The following is a 14,120-nucleotide window of genomic DNA, read 5'->3' on the forward strand; positions in this document are numbered from 1 at the left end:
AAGCCCTCTCCTCCCCATTGGTCACACGCTCGCGTCCATCACTCCCGCGAGGCTCTCGGATTGGCAGAAGGCGCACTTCTGGAGCGAGGAGGGCCGAGTGACTCCGCGGGTCTCCGGCACCTCCTCCTTCCCTCCACCCCACACTTGAACGTCCACCCACCTCTCCCCACCCCCCACTCCACTGCCCCCGCCCCGCTCGCGGCAGTGTCCTTAGAAGACTCATTGGGCCAGGGGTGCAGCCAGCCGCTTAACGAGCCGCGCCGCCATAGGTCGAGGCCCACGCCCGTCGGAATGATGGGCCTCACCATTGGGTAGCTCCGCTCCGCTCCGCCCCCTCAGCTCTTCACCCTCTCGTCGCCGCCTCCTAGCCCAGCTCTTTCTCGGCCCCTTTACCCCGCCCGTCCCCGCCGCATCACCCCTGTCCAGCTGGGCGGGGATTGCTGTACGACTCTGTAAAGTCTGTGAGTCACTGCACAACCCATCAATCCAATTAAATGTCTTGAGCGAGCCGAGCAGGCGGTGCTGCCGCCCGCCGCCGCTCGCCCCGCCGCGGCCGCCCCTGCTCCTGCTTGCAGCGCCCCTCTGATCCATGGCTGTCTGTCTGTACTTGTTACGGTGTAACATCCTCCTCCTCCTTCTCCTCCTCCTCCTCGGGAGCCGCTGCAACTTCCCCTCAGCCAGCCTCCTCCTCTGCCTGGGGACTGCAAAGGCATGGGATAGACCCAGAGCCGCTTCCCTCTGTCTCCCCTCCAGCCCTCGCTCAATTTTCCCCCCTTTAAATTAAAGTCTGTTCCTCGCTCCTCGTCGTTTTAGAGATTTATTGGTTGGTCTATTATTTCCCCTGATTTTATTTTCCCTCTCTGGGGCAGAGATCGTAGGGGCCGGTGGGTTTATTTTAGGGAGGGGGCGCTCCATCACCCTACTCCTCCGTTTCTCCTTCTCCCTTTTCGGCCGTGACTTGATTTCCCCGCTCCTCTGCGCTCCCACCCCTCGAACTCACCGTCCTGTACTCGAGTGACGCACAGACACCCCCCGCCCACAGCCCAGACGCCCCCTCCCTCGCTGCCACCCCGACCCGTCTCGGAGCTGGACCGGGTGCCGACTTCTTCGCAGAAGGGTGAGTGCTGTGCTGGGTTGGGTGGGGAGGATCTGAAAAAATGTGGTGGCCGGTCCACTGTTGGGGAGGGCAGGGATCAGGTTGTGGGCTGCAGGTTCCCGGTCCGGCGTGGATTTAAGGTGGCGACTCCCTCCTTTCCTCCCTCCCTCGCTCCCGCTTCCCCCGCCCCTCAGCTCCTTATTCACCAGCCTTGCTGTATATCTAGGTATTGCCAGACTTCCACCATCGGGGCATTATAACGCTTATAAAACATTTGGTAATGGCATGTTTTCTGTCTTTAGGATGCTTAGAGAGCAGTGATAGCCACCAATGTGATCTGATAGATTCTATCACCTGCAAAAAGTGTAAAAGGGACGATGGGTACGTTTTCTTCTAATTCAAAGTTAAACTTTTATTCAATAAAGGCAAGGCAGAAAGGTATTTTTAATTTTAATGCGTGGCGATAGGGCAGCGATAAAGCAGAGAAAGACAGATTGTCTAGTGGCATTGCTTAGTATTTTTATTTGAAAATAGTTTTATGGGTTCCCTATTGAAAAAATATCAAGTCCGTATCAAAGGTTATGAAGTCTTTGAACCTGTTGGAGGAAAGCAAGGTAAGATGGAAATCCAGCTTGACACTTCATCTTTAGCTCACCTCTGTTACAGGGAGGCATTACAACACAGAGTTTTAAATTTCTCAGTCACTGGACACAATGGAGCATGTTAAGGATATGAGAGAAATATGGATTATTTCTCTTTTGATATCCATCTTTTGTGTACTTGATTGTTTGTTCAGCAATGTCATACTACAGAATTTTGTAAAATTTTGATTTGGTTTCTTGGTTGTCCGTAGCTCAGAAGTACAACTACCTGTCTATATATGCTTTATGAGGATGTTGCCATATGCATCTTTCGTATTTTGTTTGAAATAAAAGTAAAAATTATGAGAAATAGTTGCTCAGAGTTGGCTTCTGAGGTTGCTTTTTAGAATTCAGCTGTTTTAAAATGGTATTACTCTTTTTGAGTCAAGTTCTGGGCTAGTTGTCCACAAGATTCAAATGAGGCCAAACCAAACATGTTTTGAAACATTAAAGTACAGGAAAGGCCTCTTAATAGTTCATTCTCTCCTTCTCTTTCAGAGTAACCAGAATAAGTTGTTACTAAATTTAATTTTAAAGAATAGACTGTTCCTGTACCGAAATCTGCCAAGTTGCTACAGAAATATTTCTTTTTAAAGAGCAGAAATGTGTTTATGATCAGCCCAAAGTAGTAAAGATGAAAAGTGACTTAAATGTAAATGCTGTCTTAAAGAAATGCTTGTCATAAGCCCCAAAACCTTCCAGAGTGTTTCAGGAAGACTTACACAAACCTTTTTGAATTGTTTAGTAAATTTTATCATGTGACCTTTTTTATGAGTGTAAGGCTGAATTATTGAAAGACCTCATAGCACAAGGGAGCCATGATGCCAGAGTTTGAATCTTACCACCATCCCTCACTGGCTGTGTGACCTTGGGGACGTTTCTAACCTGGCTTTTGTGGGTTTTGTCCTGTAGATGGAAAGAATGACTTCTCAAGGGGTTGTTGTAAGGTTGCATGAGAGTACATGTCACAGAGCACTCCAGGTTAGCTACCCCATCATCACCAGCAGTCTTAGAGAGGTGTCTAGTGTAGTGGTTAAGAGTAGGACCTCACGCTGGTTCATGCTTGTAATCCTAGCACTTTGCGAGGCTGAGGTGGGAGGATGGCTTGAGCTCAGGAATTTGAGACCAACCTGGTCAAGATGGTGAGATCCGGTCTCTACAAAATAATTAAAAAAAAAAAAAAAAAAAAAAGAGTGGGGCTTCCAGAACCAGATTCCGTAAGTTTAAACCCCAGCTTTTCCTCATTATCTTTGCAACCTTGGCCAAGTTAGCCTCAGTTTCCTCATCTGTAAAATGGAAATAATAGCACCTACTTCATAGGGTTATTGTGATCACACAGAATGAGTTAATATATGCGAAGATCTTGAGTAGTCTTTGGTGCATCTTTGCAAGTTTAACTCTTATGTGCTTTGCATATCTTGAAATATGAATATGTTTTTTAGACAATTTTTTGTAAAGATAAAATTATTGTTATCAATAAAATAATCAAAATTTTTATCAATATGCCTAATGTTTTATGGGATTTATACTTTTAATCTAGAGTTTGTATGACTCTTTAAGAAATAGAGCTACTGGACCAGGCACAGTGGCTCATGCCTGTAATCCCAGCACTTAGGGAGGCTGAGGTGGACTTTGAGCCCAGGACTTTGAGACCAGCCTGGGCAACACAGCAAAACCCCGTCTCTACAAAAAATACAAAAATCAGCTGAATGTGGTGGCACATGATTGTAGTCCCAGCTACTGAGCCCTGGAGGTGGAGGCTGCAGTGAGCTGTGATTACGCCACTGCATGCACTCCAGCTTGGGCAACAGAGACCCTGTTTTTGTTTCTTTTTCTTTTTTTTTTTTTTTGGAGACAGAGTCTCTCTCTGTTGCCCAGGCTGGAGTGCAGTGGTGCAGTCTTGGCTCATTGCAACCTCTGCCTCCCGGATTCAAGCAATTCTCCTGCCTTAGCCTCCCGAGTAGCTGGGATTACAGGTGCGCGGCCCCACACCCAGCTAATTTTTGTATTTTTAGTAGAGACACAGTTTCACCATGTTGGCCAGGCTGGTCTTGAACTCCTGACCTCGAGTGATCCACCCCTCTTGGCCTCCCAAAGTGCTGGGATTACAGGCATGAGCCACTGTGCTTGGTAAGACCCTGTTTCAAAAAAAAAAAAAAGAAATTTAGCTATTGAATGAATTGAGTTGATCCCCTTTCATTTAAACTTGCATAATAGAATGTACATACCTCTATTATAAGTGTAATACATATCACACATTTGCTGTTATCTGTGGTTTTCCCTCCTGTTAAACAAAGCTCTTTGAGGGTAAGAATAGTATTTCATTTATAATTTAATCTCCAGTGCCCAGTACCTTGTATTTAAAGAGGCTTAATTAATGCATGTGAAATTAATTAAATAATGCTACTCTCATGTTTATAGTAGTTGAGTGACATTATAAGTGATACTTATACAAATATAAGTAATACTATTATTTGTATTATTGAATTGAATTTTCACTTTCTCAATTATTTTTGCAAATAGAGAATAAATGAGAGGAATTACAGTATAATTTACTCTTCATTGTGGAACTATTTTTTATTTTCAAGGTTAAACAGAAAATAGTCTGAAAAGTATGCCTGTCATATCCTTCTTTGATACCTGACATGTCCAGTTTTTAATCATAAAATCTGACTCCCACACTTTCTGTCATTAAGTTGGATGTTGTTAATAATTAATATGAATTATATGAATTAGATTTGGAATGTCCCAAAAATGATGATATGATGTTATTATCTGTTACAGATTAATAATAATAATGTATCAGCCTAATCCTGTGAAATTTAAAATGGCATCATTTCCTTAGGGACCACATCCTTATTCTCTTTCCATTCAAGAGTAAAACTTTCTCTTGAGCAGTCTTAATAAATAATTAGCTATTGAAATAGCTGCACTAAATAGTGTGGCAGGAATCATAAAGGAAGCATATGTAATTAGTAAATAAAACACACTTTAAACTTTACCATACGCTTAATATGGTTACTCAATTGGGGAATATATTTTTCAAAATAAGCAAAGTTCATGGGGCCTACCGCCTGCCTCATTTATAGAATCATTCTATTTTACTTGTCAATAAAATCCAGTCTAATTACTGAGCCCTCTGAAGTTATAAAAAGCCAGAATTATCTTTCGTTAGAGATCCTTGGTAATAAAATCTGAATACTAATCTACTCAGAATTGTTACAGTGTTCCATCACATTGTTAAAACTTTTCAAACACATATATGAAATATCTATTACAATGTGGGCAATTTTGTGTATATAAATCTTCCTTTAACCAAATCATCAGTTACCCAGTTCAGTTGAATATATTACATTTTCATTGGCTAAAACAATTAATTTAGAAAACTTGCCCTTTTTTGTTTTGATACATTTAAAGCAGCTAATCTACAGTGAAACTTTAAAAAATAATAATTTATAAGCACTTAGAACCTATGCTTAAGTGTTTGGTATGCAAGATCGAAAGTCTATTTTTCACTTGACACATTTTAGCATGCCATTTATTCTATAGGTCACACCTCTTTCTTTCTTTCAGCTTTTTTTTTTTTGTGAGGACATTTGGGTATTTATTAGTGTTTTACAGACATATACAATTTCCGCAGGTTTTTTTTTTTTAAACAATGTTTGTTGTGTACAATTATTTGGAAAGAAGAGCAAGGAAGGGTAGAAATAACCTTTGAGGCTTGCGATTTCTATCCTTGTCTTCTAACATTAGGAACATGGATAACTATCTGTACACTTTGTCAGTAATCAAAAGGAGAAGAAAATAACGTATGCATTATCTTATGGCATAAACTCAGAATTAAGGTCCATGAAGTTCTATACTGAGTGATGCTACTGATTGGCATGTGACCTTGAGCATTACACTTAACCTTTACCACTCTCCATGAGTGAAGGCAGTTACCCTCTGCTCACTCACAGAGGAAGTTGTAGGGGTCAGTTGTAAGTGCTTTTTAAAAGCATTTGTGAAGGACACAATGCAAGCAAATACAAAGTAAACATTAGCATTTATAAATGAATATTTGTTCATCATTATTTAAAAATTGTGACCTTTCAGATTTTTTACCTAATGGGCATTGTTCCTTTTAATTTTATATGTGAAGAGACTTCTTACTAGTATGTTCACAAAAATATATATATGGTACCTTTTAAAGAAGCAATGAACTTTGGTTTAGCTGAATGGGGTTTTAAATGTTGTAACACTGAGATTTTGGTACATCCTGGGTTATAACATGTTGATATTTTTGAGAACAAACTTCAGGTATCTTGAGAGTTAATACATTTTATTAAGTTAAAGTTTATAAAACTTATATTTGCATTGCAGGAAAACATGTTCAGACTTAGATTCCATTAACAGTATATTCAAATAGAAAAATTAATCATATTATTTACTTTTAAATTTCAAAAGGATTACTTGGCTGTAGGACCCATCTTGTTTTATTTTATATTTTTATTTTTTTGAGAAGAATGGAATCCCTGGAAAGGACCCTTCTTTATACTAACTTTTTTTTTTTTACCTTGAATGCAGTGAAATGTGCATTATTTCAAAATATAGTGGCTTGGAGGATTTAATTTATTTCAGCTAATTTTGTATTTAGGAAAGCTAGGGAAGGCCTGTGTGGAAAGGCTGCATTTTAAGAAACTGTGTCCCTAACAATGAGTTAGGAATTATTAAAATTTAAAAGTCAGTGTATATAATTAGCATTATATACATTCCTTTGAATTCAGTTTTATGTCTCTGTGATTATTAGAATTGTCACAACCTCATGATGTTACTCACTTTTTTTAAGCGAAAATGAAATTCTAGTTTACTCAGAATAACAAGTATTAAAACAAATAAGGCATGTAAAGAAATATTTCTTCTAACTGACTTTAAGAAGAGTGAATAGTGATCCTCAAATGTGAGGTTTCTAAGCAGAAAGCAACTTTAAAAAACATATTGTCCTTGCTGTTCAGTAGCCAACCCACTGAAACTTAGAATGATTAGTTTTCTTTTTGAATTTAAAGTTCACATTGATGTTTATAATGTGTCGTGTGTTGGTATGTATAACTCTTTGGTATTGAATATTTACCTTTAACATATTAAATAAAATGGTCTAACTAGTCTACCTTTTATTTAAATTTCATCTGTTTTTCACACCCTTCTTTTTATTCTTACATTGTATTTCAGTTTTCTTAATATTTCCACGTTTGTCTTTTCTTTTTATGCAGCATCTTCATTTTACTCTATCCTGTCTGCCTCCCAAGAATCATAGGAATTCTTTTTCCTTGATCATAGCAGGTTTTTTTTTTGTTAGCTCCCTTTGCATTTGCCTCTATATAAGGTATGGAGTAGGAGTTTTTATTTATTTCAGTCTGCTTTATGAGACTGATGGAAAGACCTTCTCTATAGAACATTTGTTTGTCTTGTTTTGGAAGATGAGCTCTCTAATCATCTTATCTACACAAACTTAAGGAACCACGTCATAAACCTAAGACCAAGTTATAGCTTGTGTGAGGTGGTAACAAGGGAAAACTGTAACATATTTATTATTTACTGATTTTCTATTAATCTATTTTATGTGGAGGAGCCCACAGATTTTTTCCTTTTCACGTTATCTTGAAATGTTTCATCCAAGTTTTTTTTTTTCATTCCATGTCTGGTGCCCTGGTGAGCTTTGGAGTTGGTGTCTGCCATGATCATCGCCACCTGACCATGAGGAGGGTGGCTTGCCTGAGAACATCACATTAGCTGGGATGAGCAGCTCCTTTTGTTTTGTTTTGTTTTGCTGTTGGCTCCTTAAAGCCAGGCAGAACATCAGACCATGTCCACTGTGACATTTTCCAAGGTTCACCTTTGTGGAATGATTAATGGTCCTTGGTGAAGTAAACATCAGCTTCATTGTCTTCTATGGCTTCAACTCAAATGAAATGTATCCCTTTGAGTTAACTTTAGTTTTGATTTTAAGGGTTCTTTTTATCCAGAAAATCAGAGTATAAAAAAATGTATTTTTAAACATGAAAGATTTACATAAAAATCCTGTAAGTAAGAGTTTTCGTACGGACCAAACTTCATTGATCTGGAGAAAATATTTAATAGTTTCTCAAAATATCCGACATATTTAGACATCAGTAGTAGAAAAGCTTTAAATTTGATTAAACAAAAATAAATCCTCCTTTTGATTTAAAAAGCAAAGTCTATTTTTACTTTTTAAACAATTTGAATACAAAATTAGATAAACTGAGTTTTGGAGTTGATTAAATAAGGTATTTCCCAGAAATGGTACTTTATAAAATCTATGCCTCATGGAAGAAGTTTGATCTTTTTTATACATATACGTCCCATTTTGGGCTTCTATTCATTTACTCATTCAGTTAATTCAACAGATATTTATTGGGCACTTACTATGGGTCAGCTACTCTTATTAAACACGTATGATATAGCGGGGAAGAAGAGGGATGAATATGCATGCCTTTATGGAAATTCCAAACTATTTTGGGGGTATTTACAGCTTGTTATCTACTATTTGGAGTAGTTATAATGAAACATTGTACAATAATGACCTGAAAAAAATAAGGATTCTTTACATGGATTTTATGCCTGCTGACTTGGTATAAAAGGAATCCTAAATCTTAAAACAAAATTTCACTTAAATGGACAATTTTTATTTGAATTTGAGTTGAAATATTAAAAACAATAATATCAATAGTTTCCAACAGAAATCATGAATCATCCTCATTTCTGAACCCTGGAAAACCTTACAGTGGACAGAGTCTGAAATTTCTCCTAGGTTTTCTTTATAATTTTAAGTTGTTTTATCCTATTGCTTTGTTTTCTTTGTAATAGAGCCTGAGAAAAAGGGTAACACTGAAAATTGCACAATGGAAATGGAGTCGTCTCTGCTATATTGCACAATTAGCAAGAAAATCTTAAGTTTTCTTTGTCTAGTATACATTAAGAACTAATTTTTTGTTTCTATGATTGTACTATGTAATTTCCTAAAGAAACAAATAAATAAAACCCTTAGGGTTCATTTCCACCTCAAATATTAAAGTAGATATACCTAAGTATCTATGCAGTACAAGTAGCATTAATACAGTATAACATGTAATGATTTTCATTAATTGTTTCATTTTTATTAATATTTAATACATGTCCCAAGTGCTTGAGGCTATCAGAGACTAATAATAAGACATGGCATCTGCCTATAATGGTATTCACAGTCCAGTTAGAGACAAAAGAGCTCCATATGAAAATTAAATCATTTATATTAGGCAATATGTAATTTAGCCTAATGGGAAGTCTAGGGTGGACCACTACAGTAAGCCTAGTCTTGCATCAAGTGAACTTACCTTCTAGAAGAAGTTTTAAGTGGCCTTCCTGGGAATCCATCTTTCCTTTTAAGTCTGGGCAAAAATGGTTAGCAGGCTTTCTTTTTGTCCTTGGACACCTAAGGGTAGAATAGTCTCTGCGCTAGCTGTTGCAGTGGCTCAGCAAGAGAGGGGAGGAAAAGGGAATGGAGCACACATTTTGCCCATTTATTACATTCACTAGCTATCACCTTGGGAAGCAAAAAGTGCGCCTGAGAATAGAATATATGGACACAGTATGGATATATTTTAGTTTCTTGAGAATAAAAATTATTCAAGACTGAGCACAGTAGCTCACACGTGTAATCCTAGTGCTTTGGGAGGCTGAGTTGAGAAGATTGCCTGAGGCCTGGAGTACGAGACCAGTCTGGCAACATAGCGAGACCCCTGGCTCTGCACAAAAAAGATTAGCTATAGGTGGTGGTGCACACCTGTGGTCCCAGCTAGCTTCTTGAGGGGCTGAGGCAGAAGGATGGCTTGAGCCCAAGAGGTCAAGGCTGCAGTGAGCTATGATTGGAGCCACTGCACTCAAGCCTGGGTGACAGAGTGAGAAATGTTTAAAAAAAATTATTTCATAGCTTTGAGAAGCCTGATACATCAATATGGGCCCCATGGACAAGGGAAGTTCCTAAAAAAATGGAAGAATCACAGGAAGGGGAATAAAACCTGGGTTGGAGGCTTTTGACAGTTACTGAAGACGCTTTCTTCCTCGGTTTTCCCTAGAGCAGCCCTACCTACAAGATGGGTGTCCTCCAGACCTAATATAACAAATTTAGGAAGTTTGCATATATTGCTATGATTTATAGATATAATCTCTCTAAATTGTTTTGCTTTGGAATTAGCTGAAGTTCCTGATGTGTGTGTGTGTGTTTAAATTCTCAAATGAAATGTTATGTGACTGTGGCTTTTGTTTTCATTTTCTTGGATATTTGAAAATAGTAAGAATCTCTGTTTTTATAGTACAGGTGTTTGTTCATTTGGAGCTAAATCTAAGATAGGATAATACAACGTATGCTTATCTCTTATATTTAAATTAGGGGAAAAAGGCTGGGCGTGGTGGCTCATGCCTGTAATCCCAGCACTTTGGGAGGCCGAGGCGTGCGGATCACCTGAGGTCAGGAGTTCGAGACCAGTCTGGCCAACATGGTGAAACCGCATCTCTACTAAAAATACAAAAACTAGCTGAGCGTGATGGTGCGTGCCTGTAATACCAGCTACTCGGGAGGCTGAGGCAGGGGAATTGCTTGAACCCGGGACGCAGAGGTTGCAGTGAGCCAAGATCGTGCCACTAGACTCCAGCCTGGGAGACAGAGCGAAATGCCGTCTCAAAAAAATAAATTAATTAATTAATTAAGGGAAAAAAAACCCAAAGTCTCAATGTTTATCTGTTAATAACAGTATTCGGATACTTATGTGGATACTTCTTTAAAAAAAAAAAAAAAAAGATTATCTGTATGAAAAGTTTCTTTTCCTGAAAACTATTTCTCCTAGAACCATCAATCTATATGATTCAAAAAGCCACCAAAGGTGTTAATTTTGTTAATTATCTAGAAAGTTGTGATGGTTTTGATGGTGTATACATATGTCACAGCTTATTAAATTGTACATTTTAAATATATGCACTTACTATATATCAATAAAACTTTTTAAAAAGCCAACCAGATTGTAAGGTATATTTTCAGGATAAAATACTTATTATCTTTGGGAGGCCGAGGCAGGCAGATCACCTGAGGTCAGGAGTTCAAGACCAGGCTGGCCAACATGGTGAAACCCCGTCTCTACTAAAAATACAAAAAATTAGCCAGATGTGGTGGCGGGCACCTGTAATCCCAGCTACTTGGGAGGCTGAGGCAGGAAAATTGCTTGAACCCAGGAGGCGGAGGTTGCAGTGAGCCGAGACTGTGCCACTGTGCTCTAGCCTGGGCCACTGACTGAAACTCCGTCTCAGAAAAAAAAATATATATATATATAATATTTTTATATTATATATTATATAATATACAATTATATATAATATATATTTTATATATTATATAATATACAATATATATAATATATATTTTATATATTATATAATATACAATATATATAATATATATTTTATATATTATATAATATACAATTGTATATATAATATATATTTTATATATTATATATACAATTGTATATTATATATATACACACACACATTTCTTATAATAGGTATTTTCTTTTTTTTGAAGTGGAGTTTCGCTCTTGTTGCCCAGACTGGAGTACAATGGCGCGATCTTGGCTCACTGCAACCTCCGCCTCCTGGGTTCAAACGATTCTTCTGCCTCAGCCTCCCAAGTAGCTGGGTTTACAGACACCCACCACCACTCCCGGCTAATTTTTTGTATTTTTAGTAGAGACGGGGTTTCACCATGTTGGCCAGGCTAGTCTCGAACTCCTGGCCTCACCCTCCCAAAGTGCTGGGATTACAGGCGTGAGCCACCATGCCCGGCCAAGAATTATATTTTTAAAGTTTGTTATTTATGTTTTATTTCTTTATTTCATCCACCCTTTATTCACCTATATCTCATACCCCAGAAACACATATTTCAAGTAAGAAAGACAAATAGAATTAAGGAGGCCTTTGTGCCCGTTGAAATTTAGATATAGGACCTTAGAGAGCTTTTTTACCATATGTAAGACTCACTGGAGTATCTTTAAGTACTTTGCCCAAATTTGAATTTGGAGAATTGTAGTTGTGTATTCTTCAAGGAATCCTTTTCTTATAGTTTAACAGATTGTGACTTATCTTTGGCAAGGAGTAAAGAGCATGATTTTAGTGAGTCTTTTTCCTCGTCTTTTCTTTCTTTCTTTTTTTTTTGGAAGAGGTTAAATGGCTTAATGCTTTTTAAATATTCCTTTGTCTCCCCTGCATGTTATACATTAAATTTTGGCATGTTGGGCCATAGACTCTATGAATAGATTTGTTTAGGGAAGAACCAGGTTTGTTCCATTATTCTTGCCTGTATGGTCTTCAGCACAGTACAGATACCTTAATATAAGTTTGTTAATTGGTGGTTTAATGTTAATCAAACGTTCCTTATGTTGCCCAGTATATATATCAGGCAAATTTCTGTATGTATAATATCAGAAATTTTTTTTTTTTTTGAGATAAGGTCTTGCTCTGTTGCCCAGGCTGGAATGCAGTGATGTGGTCACTGCCTACTGCAGACTCAACCTCCCAGGCTCAAGCAATCCTCCCACCTCAGCCTCTCCAGTAGCTGGGACTACAAGGTGTGCACCATCACTCTTGGATAATTTTTATTTTATTTTATTTTTTGAGACGAAATTTCATTCTTGTTGCCCAGGCTGGAATGCAATGGCACAATCTCAGCTCACTGCAACCTCCACCTCCCAGGTTCAAGCGATTCTCCTGCCTCAGCCTCCTGAGTAGCTGGGATTACAGGCACCCACCACCACACCCGGCTAATTTTTTTGTGTTTTTAGTAGAGATAGGGTTTCACCATGTTGGCCAGATGATCTCGAACTCCTGACCTTCAGGTGATCCACCTGCCTTGGCCTCCCAAAGTGCTGGGATTACAGGCGTGAGCCACCATGCCTGACCAATTTTTAATTTTTTCTTGTAGAGATGGAGTCTCACCAGGTTGTTTAAGCTTTTCTTGAACTCCTGGCCTCAAGCAATCCTCTTGCCTCAGCCTCCCGGAGTGCTGGGATTACAGGTGTGAGCCACAGTGCTGGGCTGAAGCTTCTTTATTGTTGGAATTAATGCCTATGTTAAATTTAGAACATTGGCAAATTTTCATGAATTAAAAAAATAGTCTATAAAAATGATCAGAGTTGTGTTTCTGGGGTTGGGGCTATCAGGGCATTAATGAGTGATTTGAAAGCTCTAGCTCTTTTTACAACACTAGCAGGACACGTTGGAATCACCTATGTCCAGGCCACAACCCAGAGGTGAGGCCCTGGGTTATTGTAATGTATAGCCACACTGTGCTCTATGATGCTGTCTCTCATACCATATTCCCCCATACCCAAGCTTTCTATCATAAAACTTTTCAGACTTGTAGAAAACCTAACAGAATAAGTCAACAAACACCCATATTCTCTCTACCCAGATTCAGTAGTTATTAACCTTTTGCTGTATTGGCTTTATGAGTCTGTCCCTCTTTCTCTGTATGAGTACTTTTTTCCTGTACCATGTGAAAGTAAGTTTCAGACATCATGAGTCCTTACCATTAAATACTTCAGAATATATGTTCTGAGAATAAGGACATTTTTCTACATAACCACAATGCCATTATCATCCCTAGGAAAATTGGTAATAACTTGGAATGCTTTTCAAAAATTCAGTTCATTAAAGACATATGAATTTATATCCTACTAAAAATTAAATGCATATAAAGTGAGAAGTTTCACAGAATATGGAATTCTGGAAATCTTCTGGTAAAGATATGCATTTCTTCTCTGTGTTTACAAGTGAGGCCACTACTTCAAACATTTTTATGAGGTAAACACATTTTCTATGTTTAGTGAGGTAAAATCTTTTCTAGCTCTCGCAACTCATGATCATAGCAATGAGAAGAAAGAAACATTTCTCAAAGTTCATACCACAATGTGGTTTAGTGGAAGAAGTTCAGTCTTGAGTCAGAAGGAACAGTGTTGGTTCAAATAGTTGCTCTGCCCGTTCACTGGAGGTGACCTTGCAGAAGTGAAGTTCTTTTATCAGTTAAGATGCTTTCAGAAACTGCCCTCAAGCTCACTGGAATCATCAGGAAATGTATTCTTTCACAAAAAAAAATTCAGAGGCAGGGCAGGCTTCAGGGTTGGTCAGTTCTGGAGCTCAGGTTCTGAGTGTCCTTCTGCCTTGCCACGCTCCTTGTTGGCTCTGGCTTTGTTTCACCTCCTTCCTCCAGCTGGTTTATAGCCATATATCACCATATTCAGAAGTCAGAAACCTCTCCACAGGGATGGACCGTCAGTTTTCCTGTCTGATTGGGCATCTCT

The 14,120-nt window shown here is 38.5% G+C and overlaps 1 protein-coding gene across 2 annotated transcripts in view; it reads left to right on the forward strand.

The window, feature by feature from the left end:
- Nucleotides 1–218: 218 nt before the first annotated feature.
- Nucleotides 219–14,120, forward strand: part of SERTAD2 (SERTA domain containing 2) — a 119,225-nt gene continuing 105,323 nt past the window's right edge. The window contains exon 1 of one of the 2 annotated variants that reach the window (XM_031008249.3): nucleotides 219–1,117. The gene's annotated coding sequence lies outside the window, so the exon portion shown is untranslated. Of the gene's footprint in view, nucleotides 1,118–1,326; nucleotides 1,711–14,120 lie in introns of those variants that run through there. The other variant, XM_063695853.1, reaches the window with a different exon arrangement.

This window comes from Gorilla gorilla, chromosome 12 (genome assembly GCF_029281585.2).
Source record: "Gorilla gorilla gorilla isolate KB3781 chromosome 12, NHGRI_mGorGor1-v2.1_pri, whole genome shotgun sequence".
Classification (NCBI taxonomy): Eukaryota; Metazoa; Chordata; class Mammalia; order Primates; family Hominidae; genus Gorilla; species Gorilla gorilla.